Source organism: Dasypus novemcinctus, chromosome 21 (assembly GCF_030445035.2).
Source record: "Dasypus novemcinctus isolate mDasNov1 chromosome 21, mDasNov1.1.hap2, whole genome shotgun sequence".
Taxonomy (NCBI): Eukaryota; Metazoa; Chordata; class Mammalia; order Cingulata; family Dasypodidae; genus Dasypus; species Dasypus novemcinctus.
Window position 1 is genome coordinate 67,806,839 of NC_080693.1, and position 24,516 is coordinate 67,831,354.

The 24,516-nt window shown below is 38.8% G+C and overlaps 1 protein-coding gene across 13 annotated transcripts in view; it reads left to right on the forward strand.

Moving 5' to 3' along the window:
• Positions 1–24,516, forward strand: part of TANC2 (tetratricopeptide repeat, ankyrin repeat and coiled-coil containing 2) — a 593,508-nt gene that overhangs the window by 66,463 nt on the left and 502,529 nt on the right. The window contains exon 2 of one of the 13 annotated variants that reach the window (XM_071210735.1): positions 10,544–10,641. The exons of 11 other annotated variants lie outside the window; for them this stretch is intronic. The gene's annotated coding sequence lies outside the window, so the exon portion shown is untranslated. Of the gene's footprint in view, positions 1–10,543; positions 10,642–24,516 lie in introns of those variants that run through there. One more of the 13 variants, XM_071210732.1, reaches the window with a different exon arrangement.

The window sequence follows — 24,516 nt, forward strand, 5'->3', positions numbered from 1 at the left end:
GCAAGCAGGGGTGTCCCTGGCGTAGGGGAGCCCCACACGCAAGGAGTACACCCTGCGTGCAGAGCTGCCCCACGTGAAAAAAAGCACAGCTTGCCCAGGATTGGCACTGCACCCACGGAGAGCTGATGCAGCAAGATGATGCAACAATAAGAGACAGATTCCTGGTGCCGCTGACAAGAATGCAGACAGACACAGAAGAACACACAGCGAATGGACAGAGAGCAGACAACGGGGGATGGGTGGTGGAAAGAGGAGAGAAAGAAATAAAAAATCTTTAAAAAAAAACCCACAAGCTTTCAGGATATTAGAGTAATGCTTAAATGCAAATTTATAGCCTAAAATGCATTTATTAGAAAATGAGAAAGATTGAGAATAATTGAAAGAAGCATTTAACCCAAGAAGTAAGAAAAAGAATAGTAAGGTAAACCCAAAGAAAGTTTTAAGATGGTGATGATAAAGGTAAAAGCAGAAATAGGATAGTATCTCCCAACCAGTGTGCCTTAGCTCTTGTCAGAGCCCCCAGGCTGGTTTCCTTGGGTCATCAGCAGCATCTGGTTACTTTAATGTGCTATTATAAATATAATTATTTTCTACACGTGCCATGACATGTAAGAGTTTGCACAGAAATAAGACCTCCCTCGGCACACTATCTCCCCTCTCCCCCCGCCAATTGATAATCAGCAAAACTGAAAGTAGCTTTTGGTAAGGAGACAATGAGGTAAACATCTGAAAGTCTAACCCAGAAAAAGAGAGAGGACACAAACAAAATTGAGAACTGGCAAAGATTATGTAACTATAGATATAAAAGTTGTTTTTTTAAAATAATAGGATACTATAATGGGACAACTTAATGGCAATAAAGTTTACCACTTAGATGAAATAAGTGATTTAAAAAATATTTTCCAAAAACTTATTCAAGAAATATAACATCAGTAGCAGTAGATGGGTAGGTGTGGGTGAGAAAACGCAACTCTGCTTGTTTTTACCCCTTGTAGAATTCTGTGACTCCTTGTAACAAGGAGTACTTCTCTCTTTAGTCAGTAGTGTGTACTAATTGCTCCACTGATCTGTGGCATTGTAAGACCACATAAAAAGTGTCTTTTTTGGGCACCCCTAATTTACATTAGATCTGAATTTTGATTGGATTTCCTGGTCCAGAGGAAGTTTTGCCATTCTACTGAACTGGATTTTTTCTCCCTCCCTTTCCACTCTGTCCCTTCTTCCTCACCCCCACCTCTTATACATCCTTGCACAGTACTGATACAGTTCTCATATTCTTGCCCTGGATATATCTGCTGGCACAGTCCACAATCTGTTGTTTCACTATTAAAGTATGTGGAAGGCAACTCATTACCTCCATGTTTATTAGTGGGAAGTGTCTCTTTTTTCTTTGAGAAGTAACTAAGGGCCCCACTCTTAAGGCATTACTTATCCTTTCCCTTTTTCTTGGATACGGATCCAACCTAAGACGTCATATATGAAAGCAGGCCCCACTCTTCCTTTCTTTTGCTTTTTTTTTTTTAAGATTTCATTTTATTTATTTACCCCTCCCTTGCCGCTTGCTTGCTGTCTGCTTTCTGTGTCCATTCGCTGAGCGTTCTTCTGTGTCTCCCTGTTTCCCTTTGTGGTGTCATTTTGCCACACTAGCTTTCTGCAGGCGTGGGCCATCAGCTCTCTGTGGGCCTTTACAAGGAGGTCCTGGGAAACGAACCCTGGGCCTCCCATATGGTAGATGGGAGCCCAATTTGTTCAGCCACATCCACTTCCCTCTTTTTCCCTTCCTTCCTTCCTTCCTTTCCTTCTTTCTTTCTTTTTTTTTTGAGGTATGGGGCAGGGGAATGAACCCAGGACCTCCCATGTGGGAAGCAGGTGCTCAGTCACTTGAACCATATCTGTTCCCCTCTCCCTTTTCTTTTTTTAAAGTTATTTTTTAACTTTATGGTATGCATTTATAATTGAGAATATAAACAGTAATTAGAAAAGAAAAAGAAAACACAGTTGAATAAAAACATATATTTCTCAATTAAATGTACTGGATACATGTATTTTTTTAAAAAAATCATATAGTATGTTATACAATATATTTGGTTCATAGTAATGCACTCATACAGTATTTGTCCTTTTGTATCTGGCTTTCTTCATTCAACATAATGTTCTCCAGGTTCATCCATGTTGTCATATCCTTTGCAACTTCATTTCTTCTTACAGCTACTAATATTCCATTGTGTGAATACACCACAGTTTGTTTTATTCATTCATCTGTCATGGACACCTGGGTTGTTTCCAGCTTTTGGCAATCATGAATAAAGCCTCTATGAACATTGGTGTGGTGTCTGTTTGTGTTACTGCTCTCAGTTCTTCTGGGCATATACTCAGTAGTGGTATTGTGGGTCATGTGGCAAGTCTATATTAAGCTTCTTTAGGAACTGCCAAATAGTCCTCCACAGTGGCTGTACCATTCTGCATTCACACTTGTAGTTCTCTGCTTTTTAAAGTGGCCATTCTGATAGGTATGAAGTGATGTATCATTGTAGTTTTGATTTGCATTTCTCTGATCATTAGTGAGGTGTTTTTTTGTCAATTTTATTTCTTCTTTGGACAAATGTCTATTCAAGTCTTTTGCCCATTTTTTAATTGGCTTATCTTTTTATTGTTGAGTTTTAATATCTCTTTATATATCCTGGCTATTAAACCCTTATTGGACATGTGATTTCCAAATATTTTCTCCCATTGAGTCAGCTGCCTTTTCACCCTTTTGACAAAGTCCTGTGAAGTGCAAAAGTATTTAATTTTGAGGAGATCCCATTTATCTATTTTTCCTTTTATTGTGCATTCTTTGGGTGTAAGGTCTAAGAAACCACCACCTACAAAAGGTCTTAAAGAGGTTTCCTACATTTTCTTCTAGTAGTTTTTTGTTCCTGGCTTTTATATTCAGGTCTTTGATCCATTCTGAATTGATTCTTGTGTCGGGAGTGAGATAGGGGTCCTCCTTCATTCATTTGGTTATAGATATCCCAGCACCATTTGTTGAAGATACTGTTTTGTCCCATTAACATGGACTTTGTAGGTTTTGTCAAAAACTTGTTGACCATATAGGTGACGGTTTATTTCTGGATTCTCAATTCTATTCCACTGATCGATGTGTCTGTCTTTATGCCAGTACCATGCTGTTTTGACCACTGTAGCTTTGTAATATGTTTCAAGGTCAGGCAGTGAAATTCCTCCCATGTTGCTCTTCTTTTTTAGAATGCTTTTGACTATTCAGATGCACTTTCCCTTCCAAATGAATTTTTTAAAAAAATTTATTTATTTATTTTTAATTCCTCCCCGTCCCTGGTTGTCTGTTCTCTGTATCTATTTGCTGCATCTTGTTTCTTTGTCCGCTTCTGTTGTCGTCAGTGGCATGGGAAGTGTGGGCGGCGCCATTCCTGGGCAGGCTGCACTTTCTTTTGCGCTGGGTGGCTCTCCTTATGGGCGCACTCCCTGCGCGTGGGGCTCCCCTATGCGGAGGACACCCCTGCGTGGCAGGGCGCTCCTTGCACGCATCAGCACTGTACATGGGCCAGCTCCACATGGGTCAGGGAGGCCCGGGGTTTGAACTGCAGACCTCCCATGTGGTAGATGGACACCCTAACCACTGGGCCAAGTCCGTTTCCCCCCTTCCAAATGAATTTGATAATTACCTTTTCTAATTCTGTAATGTAGGCTGTTGGGATTTTGATTAGTATTACATTGAATATACAAATCAGTTTGGGTAAGAGTGACATCTTTACAGTATTTATTCTTCCAATCCGTGAACACAGAGTGTCTTTCCATTTGTTTAGGTCTTGTAAAATTTCTTTTAAGATTGTTTTGTAGTTTTCTGCATATAGGTCCTATACTTATTTGGTTAAATTAATTCCTAGGTATTTGAGTGTTTTTGTTGCTATTATAAATGGAATTTCCTCCCATATTTCCTCCTCAGATTGTCTGATGCTAGTGTACAAAAACATTACTGATTTTTGTTTGTTGATCTTGTATCCTGCCACTTTGTATCCTGCCACTTTGCTGAACTCATTTATTGGCTCAAGTAGCTTTGTCATGGATACTTCAGAATTTTCTAAATAATCGTCATCCACAAACAATCAGAGTTTTACTTCCTCTTTTCCTATTTGGATGCTTTAAAATTTTTTTTTTCTTGTCTAATTGCCCTAGCTAGAACTTCTAGTACAATAGTGAATAACAGTGGTGGCAGTGGGCATCCTTGTCTTGTTCCAGATCTTAGAGGGAAGGCTTTCAACCTTTTCCCATTGAGTATGATGTTAGCTGTGGGTTTTTCATATATGCCTTTTATCATATTGAGGGATTTTCCTTCTATTCCTATCTTTTGAAGTGTTTTTATCAAAAAAGGATGCTGCATTTTGTTGAATGCCTTTTCTGCTTCGATTGAGATGATCATGTGTTTTTTTTCCCTTTAATTTGTTAATATGTTGTATTATGTTGTTTGATTTTCTTATGTTGAACCAGCCTTGCATACCAGGAATAAATCCCTCTTGGTCATGATGTATAAGTCTTTTGATATGCTATTGATTCGATTTGCAAGTATTTTGTGAGAATTTTTGCATTTCTGTTCCTTAGAAAGATTGGTCTGTACTTTTCTTGTAGTATCTTTATCTGACTTTGGTATTAGGGTGATATTGGTGTCAAAATGTGTTGGGGAATTTTCTCTCCTTTTCAATTTTTTGGATGTGCTTAAACAGGATTGGTGTCAATTCTTTTCAATTTTACCTGTTCTATCTTTAGTATCACTTATTTTTTCTTCTTTCATTTCGAACCTGCTGTTGTATGCCTCTGAAGTGTTTTTCCGCCTCTCCCTCCCCTGCCCTGCTGTTTTTGCTTATTGTGTCCATTCACTGTGTGATCTTCTGTATCTACTTTTCTTTTTGTCTTCTCATCTTTCTCCTCTAGGATTCACTGGGATTCGATCCTGGGGACCTCTGATATGGAGAGAGGTTCCCTGTCAGTTGTGCCCCCTCAGTTCCTGGTCTCTGCTATGCTTCACTTTGATCCTCCCCTTCATCTCTCTTTTGTTGTGTCATCATCTTGCTGTGTGACTCACTCACGCAGTCACTCAGCTTGCCACGCAGGCACTTGGCTTGCCATGTGGGCACTAATGTAGGACACTTGACTCACCACATGGGCACTCTCCTTGCTGCGTGGGCACCCACATGGGCACTCAGATTGCTGCATGGACACTTGGCTTACCGCATGGGCACTTGCCTAACCATGTGGGCACTTGGCTTGCCACATGGGTACTGGCTTGCCTCGCAGACACACTTTCTCCTCTTCTTTTCACCAGGAGACCCCAAGGATTGAACCCGCATCCTTCCATATGGTACGCGGAGGCCTTATCACTTGAGCTACATTCGCTTCCCTCTAATGTTTTTTTTTTTTTAATATCCGCCCCCCTTGCGGCTTACTTGCTGTCTGTTCTCTGTGTCCCTTCACTGCGTTCTTCTGTGTGTCTGTATTTATTTCCCTTCCCACCTTGCAGCTTGCTTATTGTCTGCACTCTGTATCCATTCCCTGCATGGTCTTCTGTGTTTTTACTTGTCTCCCTTTTTGTTGGCGTCACCTTGCTGAGTCAGCTTCCCAGGTGATTGCGGCCGGGTGGCTCTCACATTGTGTGGGCAAGCCTGCCTTCACAAGGATGCCCTGGGACACGAACCCAGGGCCTCTCATATGGTAGACGGGAGCCCATCTGTTTGAGCCACAGCCTCCTCCCAAATGTGTTTTTTTTTTTAAAGATTTATTTTTCATTTATTTCTCTCCCTTTCCCTGACCCCCACCCCCCACCCCACAGTTGTCTGCTCTCTGTGTCCATTCACTGTGTGTTCTTCTGTGTCCGCTTTTGTCTGCGGCACCAGGAATCTGTGTCTTGTTTTGTTGTGTCATCTTGCTGTGTCAGCTCTCCGTGTGTGTGGCTCCATTCCTGGGCAGGCTGCACTTTCCTTGCACTGGGCGGCTCCCCCCACGGGGCGCACTCCTTGTGTGTGGGGCTTCCCCATGTGGGGGACATCCCTGTGTGGCACTCCTTGTGCACATCAGCACTGCACGTGGGCCAGCCCATCACATAGGTCAGGAGGCGCTGGGTTTGAACCCTGGCCCTCCCATATGGTAGGCAGACGTGCTATCTGTTGGACCAAATCCGCTTCCCCCTAATGTGTTTTTTATTTCACCTATTGTGTCTTTCATTCCCAGAAGCTCTGTTGCTTTTCTGTTCATGATTTCAGATTCTTTTTTGGGCTTGCCCAATGTCATTTTTTTTTTTTTAAAGATTTATTTATTTATTTTTAATTTGCCCGCCCCCCCCCTTGTCTGTTCTCTGTGTCTGTTTTGCTGCGTCTTGTTTTTTTGTTCGCTTCCGTTGTTGTCAGCAGCAAGGGAAGTGTGGGCGGCGCCATTCCTGGGCAGGCTGCACTTTCTTTTGCCCTGGGCAGCTCTCCTTATGGGGCGCACTCCTTGCACATGGGGCTCCCCTATGTGGGGACACCCCTGCGTGGCAGGGCACCCCCTGTGCGCATCAGCACTGTGAATAGGCCAGCTCCACACGGGTCAAGGAGGTCCGGGGTTTGAACCATGGACCTCCCATGTGGTAGACGGACGCCCTAACCACTGGGCCAAATCTGTTTCCCTTTTTTTTTTTAAATGTGTGTGTCTGAATATTTTTTTTTTTACTTTTTAAAAAAAATTGAAATATATCATTCATACATGACCAGTGTCTTTTTTATGTCATTTATCTGTTTAGTCATATTGTCTTTCAACTCATTAATTTGATTTTGGAAATTTGAGTGCATCTTACTAATTCTCTCTGAGGCTTTGATATATTCTTTTTTTTGGGCCATGTCTTCCATTTTCTTAGTATGGTTCATAATTTTTTACTGATGTATAGACATCTGATTAGGATTTAGTTTACTCAGATGCTCAATTTCTTTTTCTTTTGTAGGGATTTAGTGGTGGGAGGCTGTGTGTTGCCACTGCTTTTTGATTCTTGGCTCGACCCTGCTAGTTGCTCAAAACTGGGCTCTGAACCCAGTAATTGTTTGCAGATGGGCTTCCTAGTACCTTGGGAAGGGAAGTTATAAAGGCCAGAAACAGACCCTCTTATTTTTAATTTTCTCACATGTGCTTCCATGGTCTGCCAATAGCTGGCACTCTTTGGCAGTTCTCAGTTTAGTGCCTGGTTGGAGTGTATTTCGAAACACAGACTGGATCAGTGTCATAGAGCTTCCTGCCTCTGGAGGTGAGAACCTCGTGATTCAAACTTTCTCAATGACAGTTCTCCAGCCTTCTCTGGCAGCCACCTCCCTTTTCCCTGGCCTCCCTTTTCCCTGGTCAGTAATATTTCCACTCCCCTCTGAGTCTTCAATAATTAGTTCCTGTTAGTAGAGTTAGAGACTGGGAGGGTTGTATATCTTTAGCCCATTGATGGCTACCAAAGTAAAGAATTGCGTGGCCCCACCTGGCCTGGAAGGGCTCCTAGAACACAGCAGACCAAATTTGTGAGTCAAAAGCTGAGTCAGTCTTAGGATATGTCCCTCTTTCTCCCCTTTCCTGAGTGGTGGATCCCTGGAGCCTCCTTTTTCTGTAGGGGCAGGCCTAGTGGCCTGAGAATTCTAAAGTGTTTTTACTGTGGGAGTGGGTGCCAGGGCAGCAGCTGTAGCTGGTGTTAAGAATAACAGAACTGGTGGTGAGTCATGCAGCAAGATGATGACCAGCAAAAGAGAGACAACGGGAGAGTCACAGTGAAGCACAGCAGAGACCAGGAACTGAGGTGGCGCAAGTGACAGGGAACCTCTCTCCATATCAGAGGTCCCCAGGATGAAATCATGGTGAATCCTAGAGGAGAAAGACATGAAGAAAAGACAAAAAGAGGGGAAATGGACTTGGCCCAGTGGTTAGGGCGTCCGTCTACCACATGGGAGGTCCGCAGTTCAAACCCCGGGCCTCCTTGACCCATGTGGAGCTGGCCCATGCGCAGTGCTGATGCGCACAAGGAGTGCCGTGCCACGCAGGGGTGTCCCCCGCGTAGGGGAGCCCCACGCGCAAGGAGTGTGCCCCGTAAGGAGAGCTGCCCAGCGCGAAAGAGAGTGCAGCCTGCCCAGGAATGGCGCCGCGCATACTTCCCGTGCCGCTGACGACAACAGAAGCGGACAAAGAAACAAGACGCAGCATGTAGACACAGAGAACAGACAACCGGGGAAGGGGCGGGGGGGAGGGGGGGGGGAATTAAATAAATAAATAAATAGAAAGAAAGAAAGAAAAAAAGACAAAAAGAAAAATGGATACCGAAGATCACACAGCGAATGGACACAGCAAAACAGCAGGGTAGGGGTGGCGTGGGGGTGGGGAAAGGGAAGGGGAAAATAAATTAAAAAAAAAACAGAACTCACAGTTCTGTTGTCATGATTCCCTTCCTTTGTCCCTTTCTTCTCTGGGTGGTATCCAGCCTTTTCCTGGTATCCTAAACCCTAGAAGATCTTTTTTCCGGAGTGTTTCAGCCTATCCTTTAGCTATTTTTCTGGAGAAGAAGAGTCCTGTGTCTTTCTAGTCTGCCATCTTCCCAGAAGTCCTGCCCCCTTCCTTCTGACCACTGTGTTGCGCTCACTCATGGGATGGTGGTATATGTTAGAGAGTAAGGCTATTCTTTGCTCTCACTTGTAGCACTAGCAACTAATGTATTTAGTGTTTGTTGACCAGCAGGGATGACTTTCTTCCCTCCTTCTCCCATCCAGCTCTGGCAGGCTTCATCCCTGCATAATTCAGCAGTACTTCTGAGATAATACACAGCTGTTTCTAAAAACCACTTAGTAGAGCACTGTAGTATTTTATACAATATTCCATTAATTAATGATAATTTCTGCCATTTCTGGAATAGAGAACTTTGCCTTTGAGGCTCTCATATCTGAAGAGTTCACTTTCTCCTCTGTCTGGTGGTACATATCCCATTTGAGGCTAATGCTCGACTTCCATTTGGGAGCAATGGCTTAAGGTTTTTTGTTTTTTTGTCATGCGTCAAATACAGGGTTCCCACATGCTGTCCTATTCTTAACACCTTGCATTGGTGTAGTACATTTGTTACAATTGATGAAAGCACATTTTCACGATTGTATTATTAAGTATAGTCCATGGTTTATCTTAGGGTTCACTTTTTGTGTAGTTCCATGGATTTAAAAAAAAATAATGACTTAAGTTTTTTTAAGGTTACTTAAATCCGGGTTGTTCTAGGTACAGTTCCCCTAGGACTTCCATTCATAGACATATTGCATCTGTGATTTATGGGTGGGGCCTGCCAGAAAGCATCTGCATCTCTTTTGATATGCATTTTCAGTAGAGATCATAGTTTAAGGGTTACTAAGGCTGCCCTGTGATAATCAGTTTATCACTGGTAAGGATGTAGATGAGGTTTTTATCAGTCTATATTTGGAAAGATACCTCTGTATATACTTCTTAAATTTAATGATGATAGTTTACCTTGGTGATAAAACTCAAACTTATTAATGGTATATTTGTCTTCCTGTTGGGGGAATTCTGAATAGGAAATGCGATATGTTTATTTTCTCTGAATTATGCTGATGTAACACTGCTCCCTAAGTCTTCCCACATGGGCTAGAGTATAATACCAAAGGCTTATTGGAATCCTAAAAGTCATAGCAAGGGTATTGACTAGTCCACCATTGTTCAAAATTGCTATATGCAGGTCTTCCCCATCTGTCCCTGAAACAGGTCCTTAGCTCAGTGGCCTGCCTTTCAGGTATGCTCGTTTTTTTGCTGCTATGAGGCGCTAAGGCTTGCTGCCATTCTCTAGTCAAATTGTTAAGGACCTTAGAAATATGTAGTTTGTCTATAATATCTGCTTAATCCTTGAAATATCATTTCTCCAGAGTTGGCACAATAAAACCTTTATATAAGAGAAAACTTTCTCTTTTTATTCCCTGCTTGAGAAATAATGTCACTGAGTTATGGTAGAACTAACACTAACCCAAATGCTGGTTTCAACTCTTGATTCCTGTAGATATTATAGCACCATGGTGAACATTTCTTGCTTGTCTTCTCAGTTTTCATTCTGTTGTGTCTTTGGTCACAGTGTAGGATTACTATTACTTGACATTCCATTTACATGGTCTGGGTGCAGTTCTGTCCCCAGGTGTGGAGGTGGAGTATGTGACGTTAATCGAATCAGTGCATCACATTGTTTTGGCTCAGCGGTAGATGTATGACATCATATCAGAGTAATCTCAGGACAAAGACCTTTGTTCTCTTTCGCTGAACTGGGTGTGCTGGTAATATGAGTTTGAAGTTGTTGGGGACACAGTGTAGAAGTTGAGAATAGATCCAGTCCAGGTGAAGGTAGAGCTAAGAGTTAGAGCTTGGTGATATGGTTTGAGCCTTGAGTTGAGCTGCAGCAGAGCTTAACTCACCCTTTGCATAACTCTCTAAAATAAGCAATGAATTCTCTGTTTTGCTTAAGCCAGTGAGGTTCAAGTTTGTTTCTTTTTTACAGAGAGTCCTAACTGATGGGAGCACCTTAAGGAATTGCTTCTCTAAGTTCCTTGAAACTCCTCCCAACAGATATGTCACCACTGGATGTTTATATAGACTGTAAGTCTTGGATATCATGCCAGTTTTTGAAAGAAACAATATGGTCTATTAAATAATTGATTTGTGACTGCATTCTTTCTAAATTGTTTCTAAAATTCCTGGGAGTTCTGTAACTCTGATTACTGTTCTCTTTTTACACAAACTATCTCCACTTATGGAAGTCAGAATATACTACTACTTCTACCTCATAGCTTCTTTTTAAAAATTCCTCTCCCCTGCCCCTTCCCCACTTTTTTTGAAAATTACTGAAATCCAAACTGCATATTGCCACTCTTTGGAAGCTGCAGCTACAGCTTCGGATATTATAAAATTAAGATACAGAGCATATACTGAGAGCTTGGGTAGAAATTGATCCTCATTCAGTTACCAAAAATACGGGGCTGTCACCTGAGAGAAGCTGTTGTTGGTTGGTACCAAAATATGTGCATCAGTGCTGGTCAGGCTTGGAGGGTCTGGGCATACTGATGAAGTAATAACTTCTGCCATAACCCCCAATTCTTAAAAAAAACTCCAGATTCTCCCCTAGGTACCTCATCAGAGCCCTAGCCCTTTCAGATTTTATATGTGTGTGTGAGTCAGATGCAGAAATAGACCTACTGAAAAATAGTTGTGGTTTGTGACCTACTGTTCATTTTGATTTGATATGTCTATTCTTATTATTGATATCTTAACTTGCAGGCCCACCAGCCTCAGGGAAAGAGTTTTAATTGCTCTGGTAGAAGATACTTGAAGCAGTGCTGTGTGGTTGAGTCTAATGTACTTCAGTTTGGGGTTCAAAGGTTATTATTATTCTTTTTTTAAGATTTATTTATTTCTCTCCTCCCCCCCCCCCCACTGTTGTCTGTTCTCTGTGTCTTTGCTGTGTCTTCTTTGTCCGCTTCTGTTGTCAGCGGCACGGGAATCTGTGTTTCTTTTTGTTGCATCATCTTATTGTGTCAGCTCTCCGTGTGTGCTGCACCATTTTTGGGCATGCTGTACTTTCTTTCGCGCTGGGCGGCTCTCCTTACTGGGCGCACTCCTTGAGTGTGGGGCTCCCTTACGCGGGGGACACTCCTTCGTGGCAGGGCACTCCTTGCGTGCATCAGCACTGCGCATGGGCCAGCGTACTCGGGTCAAGGAGGCCTGGGGTTTGAACCACAGACCTCCTATGTGGTAGATGGATGCCCTAACCACTGGGACAAGTCCGCCGCCCAAAGATTATTTCTTGATCACCTAGCACTTCTACTCCTCCAGCAAATAGGAGAAGATCCTGGGATGGGTATAGTCTGTTAGGACATGCTGTTCTCTGGTCAAGAATGTGATAGAAACTAGCCTATCCTTACCAAGGAAACCTCTGCGTGCTTCTCACCTCCTAGAAGATGAGGTCTAAAGAGTTACTTCTTGCTGTTATGACTGTCAACACAGTAGGATGTCTCAAGCTTTTTTTTTTTGTTTCCCACTAAAAAGGGTGTTTTGTCAGGATGATAGGGGAGGGGTCCTTAATTCCTGTATGTAGCTAGTAGTGGTATATTGCTGATAGTCTGTGTTTTCCACTTTATCAAAGGCTGAACACTTACATTATTGTAACTTTGTAAGAATCAAGATTCAGCTGTGGTATGGTTGTGTGTGTGTATTGGCAATTTTCTGGAAGGAGATGGACTTGTAGGGCGAGATGTTGTCATTGCAACTCATTCTTTCTGTTATAAATCTGTTTATCTTGGTAAATCTCAGTAATGAAAGAATTACACAACATTTTGAAGGCTCATAAAATACTGAAAGTTTGATTTTTTTTACTATATGGCAGACACTATGCTAAGTTATTACATACATTTTTTCATTTACTACCATCTGTAATATACAGAGTTCAAGTAAGTTGCCCTATAACACACAACTAGGAAGTGGCAAGATAGGGCTAAACTCTATCTACACTTTTAATCACCATGGTACACTGCTTTTCCTTAAGGGTCATGTAGTATAATTTTTTCCTTCTTATGTTTTATATATAAGCAAAGAATATACATTTAAAAAGCAATAAAATGTCTCTGAAAACTAAATATGTACTGGGCCTCAAAGAAAATCTCAAAAATTTAGCGTATTTTATGATTGCTAAACAATAAAGATAGAAACTAATTGCAAAAGGAAAGGCTTAAAATAGAAAAAAACCCCAAAACCCGTAACACTTGGAAATTTCAAGTACTGTATTAAAATTATTCAGAACTTATAAATTATTTAGAAATGAACATCTGTGAGGATCTACAGGAGGTATACAAAGTGATAGTCATAACTGAAGAAAACTTTACAGTTGTAAAATGAATTTGTAAGAGGCCAACAAATATAAATGAATTAAACATTCAACCCAAGAAACTAGAATAAAAGCAACAAAATAATTTTAAAAAAAAATAAAAGGCTTCTGAAACTTACAACTAAGCTAATAAAAAAGCAAAAAAGTAAAAGGGAGGAATTTAAAAATATGAAAGCAGAAGTCAATGAAACAAAAATTTTAGACTTAATAAATACACCCAAAAGCTGGATCTTTATAAAGAACAATAAAATAGGTAAATCTCTGACCAAGAAAAAGGAGAAAATGAAATAGAGTTAATCCTCCTCTTTTCCTAATGCCTTATAACTTATATCCAAAATATCAGTGAACCCTGTAAATTCTTTTAAACTGTTTATACCAAATCTGAACCCATAGTATCTCATCTCTGTCATCCTGGTGGTATCCTTATCACCTCTTTCTTGGGCTACTTCTGGAGCTTCTTAATTGGTTTCTCTTCGTATAATCTCTTAACATAGCAGCGTTTCATCAGAATCCTCTAATTGTATCGTCTCATACTTAGAATGAAATTCCAAGTCTACACCATGGTCTGCAACATCCTCCTGTATGATCTGAGCAATGGTTATCTCTGTGACCTTATCCACCACTCTTTCTCACTCTTGTTTTGCCACACTCGTTTCCTAGTTGTTCCTTAGATATTCTAAGCTCATTCCTGACTCAGTATTTTTGCAATTGCTTTTTCCCTTGCCTGGATTTTCATATACATTCTCAATGATTACCCCATCACTTCCTTCAGGCCTCTGCTCAAACTTCATTCCCTTAGAGAAGCTATCCCTGATCTTATTTGTGTAAAATAGCATTCTATTTCACTCTAACCTTTACCCTTTATTTTTCTTTGTAACATTTCTCACTATTTGAATTTAGATTGTGTTTGTTTACTTGCTTATTGTCTCTCTCCCCTTCTAAAATGAGGAGCAAAAAACTTGCCTTTTCAATAAAGCTTTTACATCTCTAACACCCAGACTTTTCCTGATATATAGTAGCAAATTATAAATATCAGCTAAAAGCCAGGAGAGAAGAAAAGGAGATATAATGACATTTAGTGGAGATTATGAATTATAAGAGAAGATTGCATATAAATCTTGGCCCAAAATTTTGAAAAACTAGATGAAGTAATTTTTTCCAAGAAAAATTCAAATTACATTAGATTTTAAAGTAAATGGAAATCTTGATTAGAATAACCATAGAAACAATTGCAAAGATAGATGAAGATCTTCCCTTCAGAACACTACTGTTGTGAGGGAGTTCTATTGAACAATAAAGGAACAGTTATTGTTATATTATTTAACATTTTTCAGGATATATGGAAGGGTGAAAGGTTTCTCATTTTGGGCGGGGGGAGACTGGGATAATCCCAATACTAACACTAATTAGAGTCCCTCAGGGCATTGGGGGAAATTACCAGTGGATCTCATTTGTGAATGTTTATATAAATATTTAAATAAAATGTTAGCAAATTGAATCCAGCAGAAACTGGAAGGAAAACTCATCATAATCAAATGCATTTTATGCCAGAAATATAAGAATGGTTTTAACATTAGGATATTAAAAATATCACAAACTATATTTAGAAATCAAATATACTTTATCTATACTTGAAAAAGGCATTTGATGTAATTCAGAAACTTTTTCTGGGTTCTGCTAGCAACTGTAGAAGATAAACTCTGATCTCAGTGACTTAATGTAATAGTTTATTTTTCTTGCTTAAATCTAGTGTATTCAGAGGTAGAGTAGGTAGGTTGAGGTGGGGGTGGAAGATTCTACTCTACACAGCTATTCAGGGACCTAGGCTAACAAATATTCTGCTGTCTTCCATATGTGGTTGGCAGAAGGAAGGAGAAAGTGGAGAATCAAGTGGGAGGTTTTCATGGGCCAGACCTGGAAGCAGCACATATTGTTTCTACTCACATTCCATTGACCAGAACTATGTCAAATGGCCATTTCTAACTGAAAGGATATGGGCATTGTAGTCCAGCTTTGTGCCCAGGAGGAAAGGAAATTGATTTGGTGACTAGCTATAAGACTCTTCTGCAATTCCCAATTAAAACTTCAAAATAAAGTTTTGTTTTTTTTTTTAAAGATTTATTTTTTAATTTATTTCTCTCCTCTTTCCCCCCACTCCCCACCCCATTGTCTGCTCTCTGTGTCCTTTTGCTTTTTGTTCTTCTGTGTCTGCTTGTATTCTTGTCAGCAGCACTGGGAATCTGTGTCTCTTTTTGTTGTGTCATCTTGCTGCGTCAGCTCTCCATGTGTGCAGCGCCACTCCTGGGCAGGCTGTGCTTTTTTCACTCAGGGCCTTGCAGGGTGCACTCCTTGTGCGTGGGGCTCCCCTATGCTGGGGACACCTCTGCATGGCACGGCACTCCTTGGGCGCATCAGCACTGTGCGTGGGCCAGCTCACCACACTGGTCAGGAGGCCTGGAATTTGAACCTTGGACCTCCCAAGTGGTAGGCTGATGCTCTGTCAGTTGAACCAAATCTACTTCCCCATAATAAAGTTTTAAAGAAGGAATTCTCTTAACTTGATAAAGCTTTTAGCCCTGAAATGAATAGCAAATAAGACACATAACGTTGAAACACTTGAGACAACATACTTGTTAAATTCAAAACAAGAATATTATTGATGTCATTTAGCATTATGCTGCAGGTCTCAGTCAATGTAGTAAGATGAAAATTAAAAAATGAAAATGAATATTGGAAAAGAAAAAAGACTTCTGATTTGCAGATTATATAATTTGGGACTAGAAAAATATAGGATAGTCAGTCATAAAAAGTATTAGACCTAATAAACTCAATGAGTTTTTACAGTATAAAAATCTGAATATCTGCAACAGTCAATTATAAGATGCAATTTTAAAAAGATTTTCCAGTCATAATAACTAACACTATGGAATACCTAGGAATAAAAATGTATTAAATAATATATAGGAAATATATAAGCCAAGAATGCAGAAAAATTATTACATTTTAAGAATTTTTCAGATGTCTTTTTAAAAATTATTATTTTTTAAATAACTTCATACAGGAAAGTTGCAAAAATATTACAAAACAATACGTAGAGCTCTGTGAGATATGTCATTTTGTTCTGAGTTCTGGGAAAACAATCAAAATTTTTTCCCTTTACCGCTGAGTTGATTTTTTACACTAAGAGTTCTTCATATATCTCAACTATGGACTTTAATTCTGCAGTTGTATAAACCTTCCTTAGCTCATTCATCTCCCTTTTTGTGTGTTATTTTCAGTCCTTTTTTTAACCCATGATTATTTTCTGCCCCTAATTTATCTGCTTATATAGTCTTTTGGGTTTGAGTTATATCCTTTGAGTAGAAATCTCTTTCCTTTGGTTGGCTTGATTATAAACTCAATGAGTAAGGAAACTGTTTTTGGCTGCTGTTGTTTATTACTGTACCATTAGTGCCTGGTACATAGCAACACCCAAATTAATGTTTGCTGAAAGAATGTTCTACAGTATTTTGAAAATGTTTCACTGGGGTTTTTTTCTCTTGATGTGTCACAAAAGTTTTTAATTTTTAAAGTTAATTTATTGAAGTATATCATTCATACATGAATATAAATAATAGGGTCTAGTAAAAGTTGTGAACTTACAGAACAAATATGCATAAAACATGTTTTTGTTTCCTTTTTAAATAAGTTGAGATTTATCTATTTTTTTAAGACAAATCAATTTTTACAGGGACATATTAATAAAGCATACAGTTCATCCAAAGTCTACAATCAGTGTATTTGGTTTAATCACATAGTTGTGCATTCATCACTTCAGTCATTATTAGAGCATTTTCATTATTTCAGTAATAATAATTAATAATTCTTCACCTGATTTATTTGTTTTAATGTTTATCACCAGATATACTGTGTGGCTTGCTGTTGGCTTTGCTATTCTTAATTAATTAATTCATTCCAGCACTTAATGTATGCCACACAGTGTGCAGGGTATAAGAATGGCAATGAACATAACAGACGTGATCAATACATAACCTCATGGAACATACAGTTTAGTAGAAAGTCAAATATTGTAATTATTTGGGAAAGTGTTAGAAAAAAGACAGGTACAGGGTATATAAATACTGAGAGTTATAATTGTTAGAGCAGAGCTAATCTGGGACATGAGAAAAGGCTTCCCTGAAAAAAGTGTAGAATCAGAAAGATGTTCTGATTGATTAGAAAAGTTAGGTGAATGAGAACTAATAAAGAATGATTGAGCAATCTTGTGCTGTTACATGCTAGGTTTTTGTTTATGTGTCTAGTGATCTAACCAAAAACCTTCGAAGTTGTATAGCTTGGTAGCAAGACTTAAGCGGTTTTAGATTTATGTTATATGTATCTGTATTAGTTTCCTAGGGCTGCTATAAAAAATTACCACAAACTGGGTGACTTAAAACAACAGAAATTTATTCTCTAACAGTTCAGGAGGCCAGAAGTTTGAAATTAAGATGTTGACGGGGTTTTTTCCTCCCGGAGTTTCTTTGGGAGATTCTGTTCCCTGCCTTTCTCCTATCTTCTGGTGCTTGCTGGCAATGTTTGATGTTCCTTTACTTATAGCTGTATTCCTTTACTTATAGCTGTATCACTCTATCCTCCACCTCTGCTGTCACATATCTGTCTTCTCTTCATGTATGTTCACCCTCTCCTCTTCTTATAAGGGCACCCATCACTGAGTTTAAGGCCCACCCTCATACAGGATGATTTCTTAACTCAGTGTCTTTCAGTTTGACTGTTGAGCTGAGTGAGTTAAGTGATGTGAAATAACTTGTGGTAAGAAGCAGCACAGAATCACTTCAAACTGGTGCCAAAAAAAAAAAAAAAGATGAGTGTTTTCACTAAGAACTTTGTTCTTAAGTATCAACTGATATCTATTAGTCCAGTAAAAACTTCTTAACTTAAATAGCAACACAGTGCTGAAAGATAGCCAATGAATAATGTGGCAGCTTTGCAGTCTTTTATAGGCATTTGAGATATTGTTATTTGGTAATAGTAAATAGAGGCCACCTGCATTTCTTGGCTTGTGGCTGAATCACGCTGATCTTTGCTTTTATTATCACATTTCGTGTGACTCTCTAGTCTCCCTTTTCTATCTTTTAAGGATGACTGTGATTACATTGGACCTACCTCAGTAAATCCAAGATAATCTCCCTATTTTAAGAACCCTTAATTTCACCACATCTGTAAAGTGTGATTAGAATTCCATTGATTAGGCCATGGATACCTTTGGGGAGCCTTTATTGACTGTGTTTGGCTTTGTTCTTAATTTTCAAGATTGTTTTGGTGATGCTGGGTTCCTTGCATTTCCATATGAATTTTAGGGTCAACCTGTTAATCTGTGCAAAAAAGCCAGCTGGGATTTTTAATGTGTTGAATCTGTACATCACTTCAGGGAATATTGCCATTTTAACAATATCAGGTCTTTCAGTCCATGAACATGGGGATGTCTTTCCATTAATTTAGGTCTTCTTTAATTTCTTTCAATAATATTTTGTATACTATTCAGTGTATGAGTCTTGTACTCCTTTTGTTAAATTTATTCCAAAGTATTCTTTTTAATGCTATGTTAAATAGAATTGTTTTATTTCATTTCACATTGTTCATTGCTAGTATGTAGAAATCGGATCCTGTTAACTTTAATGGATTTATGTGTGTGTGTGCATTCCTTAGGATTTTCTGTGTGTAAGATTATGCCGTCTGTAAACAGTTTTGCTTCTTCCTCCCCAATCTAGACGCCTTTTATTTCTTTGTCTCATCTAATGGCCCTGGTTAGAACTGCTATACAATATTGAAGAGATTTGGTAAGAACAGACATCCTTGTCTAGTTCTTGACATTGTGGGAAAGCTTTCAGTCTTCAACCACTGATCATAATGTTATTATTATTATTAAAGATTTATTTATTTATTTATTTATTTCTCTCCGCTTCGGCCCCCACCCAGGCCGTCTGCTCTCTGAGTCCATCTGCCGTGTCTTCTTTGTCTGCTTCTGCTGTTGTCAACGGCATGGGAATCTGTGCTTCCCTTTGCTGCATCATCCTGCCGTGTCAGCTCTCTGCGCGTGCGGCACCATTCCTGGGCAGGCTGCACCCTCGTTTGCGCTGGGCGGCTCTCCCTATGGGGCACATTCCCCATGCGTGGGACTCCCCTACGCGGGGGACACCCCTGCGTGGCACAGCACTCCCTGCGCGCATCAGCACTGCGTGTGGGCCAGCTCCACATGGGCTAAGGAGGCCCGGGGTTTGAACCGTGGACCTCCCATGCAGTAGACGGACGCCCCAACCACTGGGCCAAGTCCGCTACCTGATTATAATGTTAGTGGTGGTTTTTTGGTAGATGCCTACAAATAGTAGTGTTATTAAAACATAGTGATATCTAGTTCCCTAGATATCAATCCCTATCAAACCTTTCCATTGTTTTCAAAATTGTATGTCATTTTCAGAACTTTGTTTCTTCTATATGTGTTTTAGGATAATATTGTCATGATCAAAGAAATAGCCTTTGGAAATGTGACTAAGATTGAATTAAGACATTTTGCACTAACCAAGTTATATAAAGAAAGCATCACTATAGAATAAAGTGCTCAGGTAAAGGCCTACAACAAAATCAAAACTTTATATATATCAGTGGTAGCATAAAAAAATCAGTGGGAAAATGATGGATCATTTAATAAATGTGCTGTAACACCTGATTATTCGTATAGGAAAACAATACCAAACCTTTCAAAAGGGGAAAGGATATAGAAGAAGAGATTAAAAGAAAACAAAAATCCCAGCTGGCAAATAGAATGGAAAATGCCCTATATGGAAAAGTTAAAGGGAATAATGTGATATTTAATCTGAGTGGTGCAGAAATACTAAATAGCTAATTTGATTACATTATTAATTACATAAATTTTTTAAAAAAGTGAAGTTGTAGTTTTACAGAAATACCAAAAATAAAATGCAGACTTCCCATTATTAATATTTTGTATTAGGTTAGTACATGTATCAAAACATTTCCACCATACCAAAAAGAAGCTCTGTACAAATTAAGCATTCACTTCCCATTCTCTACCCCACCCAACCCCTGGTAACTTACATTCTAGTTTCTGACTAGAGAATTTTCCTATTCTGGTTATTTCATATCACTGTGATGATAAATATTTGTTCCTTTGAGTCTGGCTTATTTTACTCATAGTGATAACTTCAAGGCTCATCTCTGTGATTGCATGTATCAGACCTTCATTCATTTTTATGGCTGAGTAATATTCCATTGTGTGTATATACTCCTTTATTCATCAGTTGATGGACACTTGAGTTGCTTCCATCTTTTGGCAATTTTGAGTAATGCCACTATGAACATTGGCATACAAATATCTGTTCAAGACCATGCTTTCAATTCTTTTGAGTGTGTACATAGAAGTGGGATTGCTGGCTCATATGATAATTCTATATTTATAATTCTAAGGAACTACTAAACTGTCTTCCCCAATGGCTGCACCATATTACATTCCCATCAACAATGAGTGATTGTTCCTATTTCTCCACATCCACTCCAAAATTTGTAGTTTTATGTTTTTTTAAAAAATAGTAACCATTCTAGAGGGTGTGAAATGACATCTCATTGTGGTTTTCATTTTCATTTCCCTAATGGCTAATAATGTTGAACATCTTTTTCATGTGCTGTTCGGCTATTAGTATATCTTTTTTGGAGAAAAGTCTATTCAAGTGTATTGCCCATTTTAAAATTGGGGTTTTTTGTTTTTTTTTAAAAGATTCATTTATTATTTATTGCTCTCCCCCTCCCCCCCCCCGTTGTTCTGTGTGTCTATTTGCTGCGTCTTCTTTGTCCGCTTCTGTTGTTGTCAGTGGCACAGGAATCTGTGTTTCTTTTTGCTGCGTCATATTGTTGTGTCATTTCTCTGTGTGGTTGGCACCATTCTTAGGCAAGCTGCACTTTCTTTCGCGCTGGGCAGCTCTCCTTATGGGACGCACTCCTTGCGTGTGGGGCTCCCCTACTTGGGGACACCCCTGCGTGGCATGGCACTCCTTGCTCGCATCAGCATTGTGGATGGGCCAGCTCCACACGGGTCAAGGAGGCCTGGGGTTTGAACCGCGGACCTCCCATGTGGTAGACGGACGCCCTAACCACTGGGCCAAGTCCGCCACCCAAAATTGGGTTGTTTTGTTTTTTTGTTGTTAAGTTGAAGGATTGCTTTATATGTGCTGGATATTAAACCCTTATTGGATACATGGTTTTCAAATATTTTCTCCCATTATGTAGATTATTTTATTTTCATGATAAAAGACCTTTGGTGCACAACTTTAAAATTTTTTGATGATGTTCCATTGAATTTTTTCTTTTGTTTTATATGTAAATGTAAGAAATTATTGCCTAACATGATCCTGACAATACTTTATATTGCCTGATAGGAGTTTTATAGTTCTGATAATTATATTTAGATCTTTGATCCATTTTGAGTTGAGTTTTGTATATGGCGTGAGGTAGTAGTACACCTTCGATTCTTTTGCATATGGATACCCAGTTTTCCCAGCACCATTTAGTGATGAGATTATTCTTTTCCCATTGAGTATACTTGGCACCATCATCAAAAATGTAGTTTTTTCTGAATATCAATTCAATTCTGTAGATCTATACATCTGTCTCTTTGTAAGTACCATGCTTTTTAAAAAACAAATCAATTCTATTGATACATATTAATAAAGCATACAATTCATCTAAAGTATACAGTCAATGATATTTGGGATGATTGCATAGTTGTGTGTTCATCACTTCAATCATTATTAGAACATCATGTTGTTTTTTTAAAGATTTATTTATTTATTTTTCTCCGTGTGTGCGGCACCATTCCTGGGCAGGCTGCACTTTCTTTCACGCTGGGTGGCTCTCCTTACAGGGTGCACTCCTTGTGTGTGGGGCTCCCCTAAGTGGAGACACCCCTGCGTGGCAGGGCACTCCTTGCGCGCATCAGCACTGCACATGGGCCAGATCCGCACGGGTCAAGGAGGCCTGGGGTTTGAACCACGGACCTCCCATGTGGTAGATGGACGCCCTAACCACTGGGCCAAGTCCGCCACCATCATGTTGTTTTGATTACTGTAGCTTTGTAATAAGTTTTAAAACTGGCAAATGTTAATCCTCTATATTAGTTCTTTTTCAAGACGGTTTTTGCTATTCATGACCCTTTAGCCTCCCATATAAATTTGATGATTAGCTTCTCCATTTCTGAAAGAAGACTGTTGGAAGTTTTATTGGTATTGAGTTGAATTCTTTAAATTGCTTTGGGTAGAAGTGACATCTTAACAATATTCATCTTCCATCCCATGAACACAGAATGTCCTTCATTTACTTAGGTCTTCTTTGATTTCTTTTAGCAATGTTGTGTAGTATTCTGTGTACTACACCTTTAGTTAGATTATTTTCTAGATATTTGATTCTTTTAGCTGTATTGTGAATGGAATATTTTTCTTGATTTCTTCTTTTCATTGTTCATTGCTTGTATATAGAAACTCCATGACTTTTGGGTATTGATCTTGTACACTGCCATGTTGCTGAAATAATTTCATAGCTCTAGGAGCTTTGTTGTCATATATTCAGGATTTTATTTATGGAAAATCATGTCATCTGCAAATAGGGAAAGATTTTTTTCTGTCTTTTCAATTTAGATGTCTTTTATTTCTTTTGCTTGCCTAATTGCTGTGGCTAGAACTTCCAGTACAATGTTGAATAAGAGTGGCGACAGCAAGCATCCTTTTCTTGTTTCTGAACTTAGAGGGAAAGTGTTCAGTCTTTCACTATTAAGTAAGATGTTAGCTATGGGTTTTCTTATATGTCCAGTATCATGTTGAGGATGTTTCCTTCTATTCCTAGTTTTCGAAGTGTTTTTTTTTTTTTTTTTTTAATCAAGAAGTAGTGCTAGATTTTGTCAAATGCCTTTTCTGTGTCAATTGAAATGATGATGTGTTCTTTTCCCTTTTCATTCTGTTAATGTGATGTATTACATTAATTTGTTTTCTTAGGTTGAACCATGCTTGCACACTAGTGAAAATGCCCCTTGATCCTGGGTATAATTCTTTTAATATGCTGTTTGATTTGGTTTGCTAGTATATTGTTTAGGCTTTTTGCGTCTATTACATTCATAAGAGATATTGTCCTGTAATTTTCTTGTGGTATCTTTGTCTGACATTGGTTTTAGGGTGATGTCTCATAAAATAAGTTAGGAAGTGTTCCCTTCTTTTCAATTTTAAGAGTTTGAGAGGGATTGCTGTTAATTCTTCTTGGAGTGTTTGATAAAATTCCCCTGTCAAACTGTCTGGTCCTGGGCCTTTCTTTGTAGGGAGGTTCTTGGTTATTGATTCAGTCTCTTTTCTAGTTATTGGTTTGTTGAGATGTCTCTTACTTTGTGAGTCAGTGTAGGTAGTTTGTGTGTTTCTAGGAATTTGTCCATTTCATCAGGGTTATCTAATTTGTTGGTGTACAGTTGTTCATAGTATCCTCTTATAGTCCTTTTTATTTCCATGGGAAAAGCATTTCTGCTTTTAGTTGTTTGTGTCCTCCCTTTCTCATTGTCAGTCCAGCTGAAGTTTTATCAATTTTATTGATCCTTTCAAAAGTCCTCTTGGTTTTGTTAATACAATTTTTTTTGTTGTTGTTTAAATTCTGTATTTCATTTATCTCCTTATCTTTGTTATTTCCTCCCTTCTGCTCTCTTTGGGTTTAGTTTGCTTTTCCCTTTCTAGATCCTCCAGTTCTGAGGTTAGGTCTCTGATTTGAGATATTTCTTCTTTTTAATGAAGTATTCAAAGCTATAAATTTCCTTTCAGTACTGCTTTTGCTGTGTTCTATAACTTTTGGTATATTGTGTTTTCATTTTCATTTGCCTCAAGATATTTCCTAATTTCTCTTATGATTTCTTTGACCCAGTGGTTGTTTAGGAGTCTGTTGCTTAATTTCCACATACTTGTGAATTTTCTATTTCTTCCTCACTTATTGATTTCTAGTTTCATTCCATTGTGATTGGAGAAGCTACATTGTATAAATATTTTGAAATTATTGAGCTCGTTTTGTGGTCTAACAGAATCTAATCTGGAGAATGACCCATGTGCCCTAGAGAAATATGTATATTCTGGTATTGGGCAAAGTATTATATTAATATATGTCTATTAGGCTTAGTTGGTTTATAGAATTGTTCAAGACTTCTGTTTCCTTACTGATCTTCTGTCTAGGTGTGCTATCCATTTTTTAAAGGAATGTATTGAAGTCTCCTATTGATGTAGAATCATCTGTTTCTTAAAATCTTATTTGCTTTATACATTTTGGGAGTCTGCTCTTAGGTGTGCATGTATTTATAGTTATGTTTTCTTTTTGAATTGACTCCTTTATTGGTATATAATGACTTTCTTTGTTCCTCGAAACAGTTTTTAATTTAGAGATTTAAAGTCTGTTTAATATAGATACCCTAGCTCTCTTTGGCTACTACTTGTATGGTACATTTTTTCCCATCCTTTCACGTTCATTCTAGTTATGTCTTTGAATTTAAGTTGAGTCTCTTGTAACAG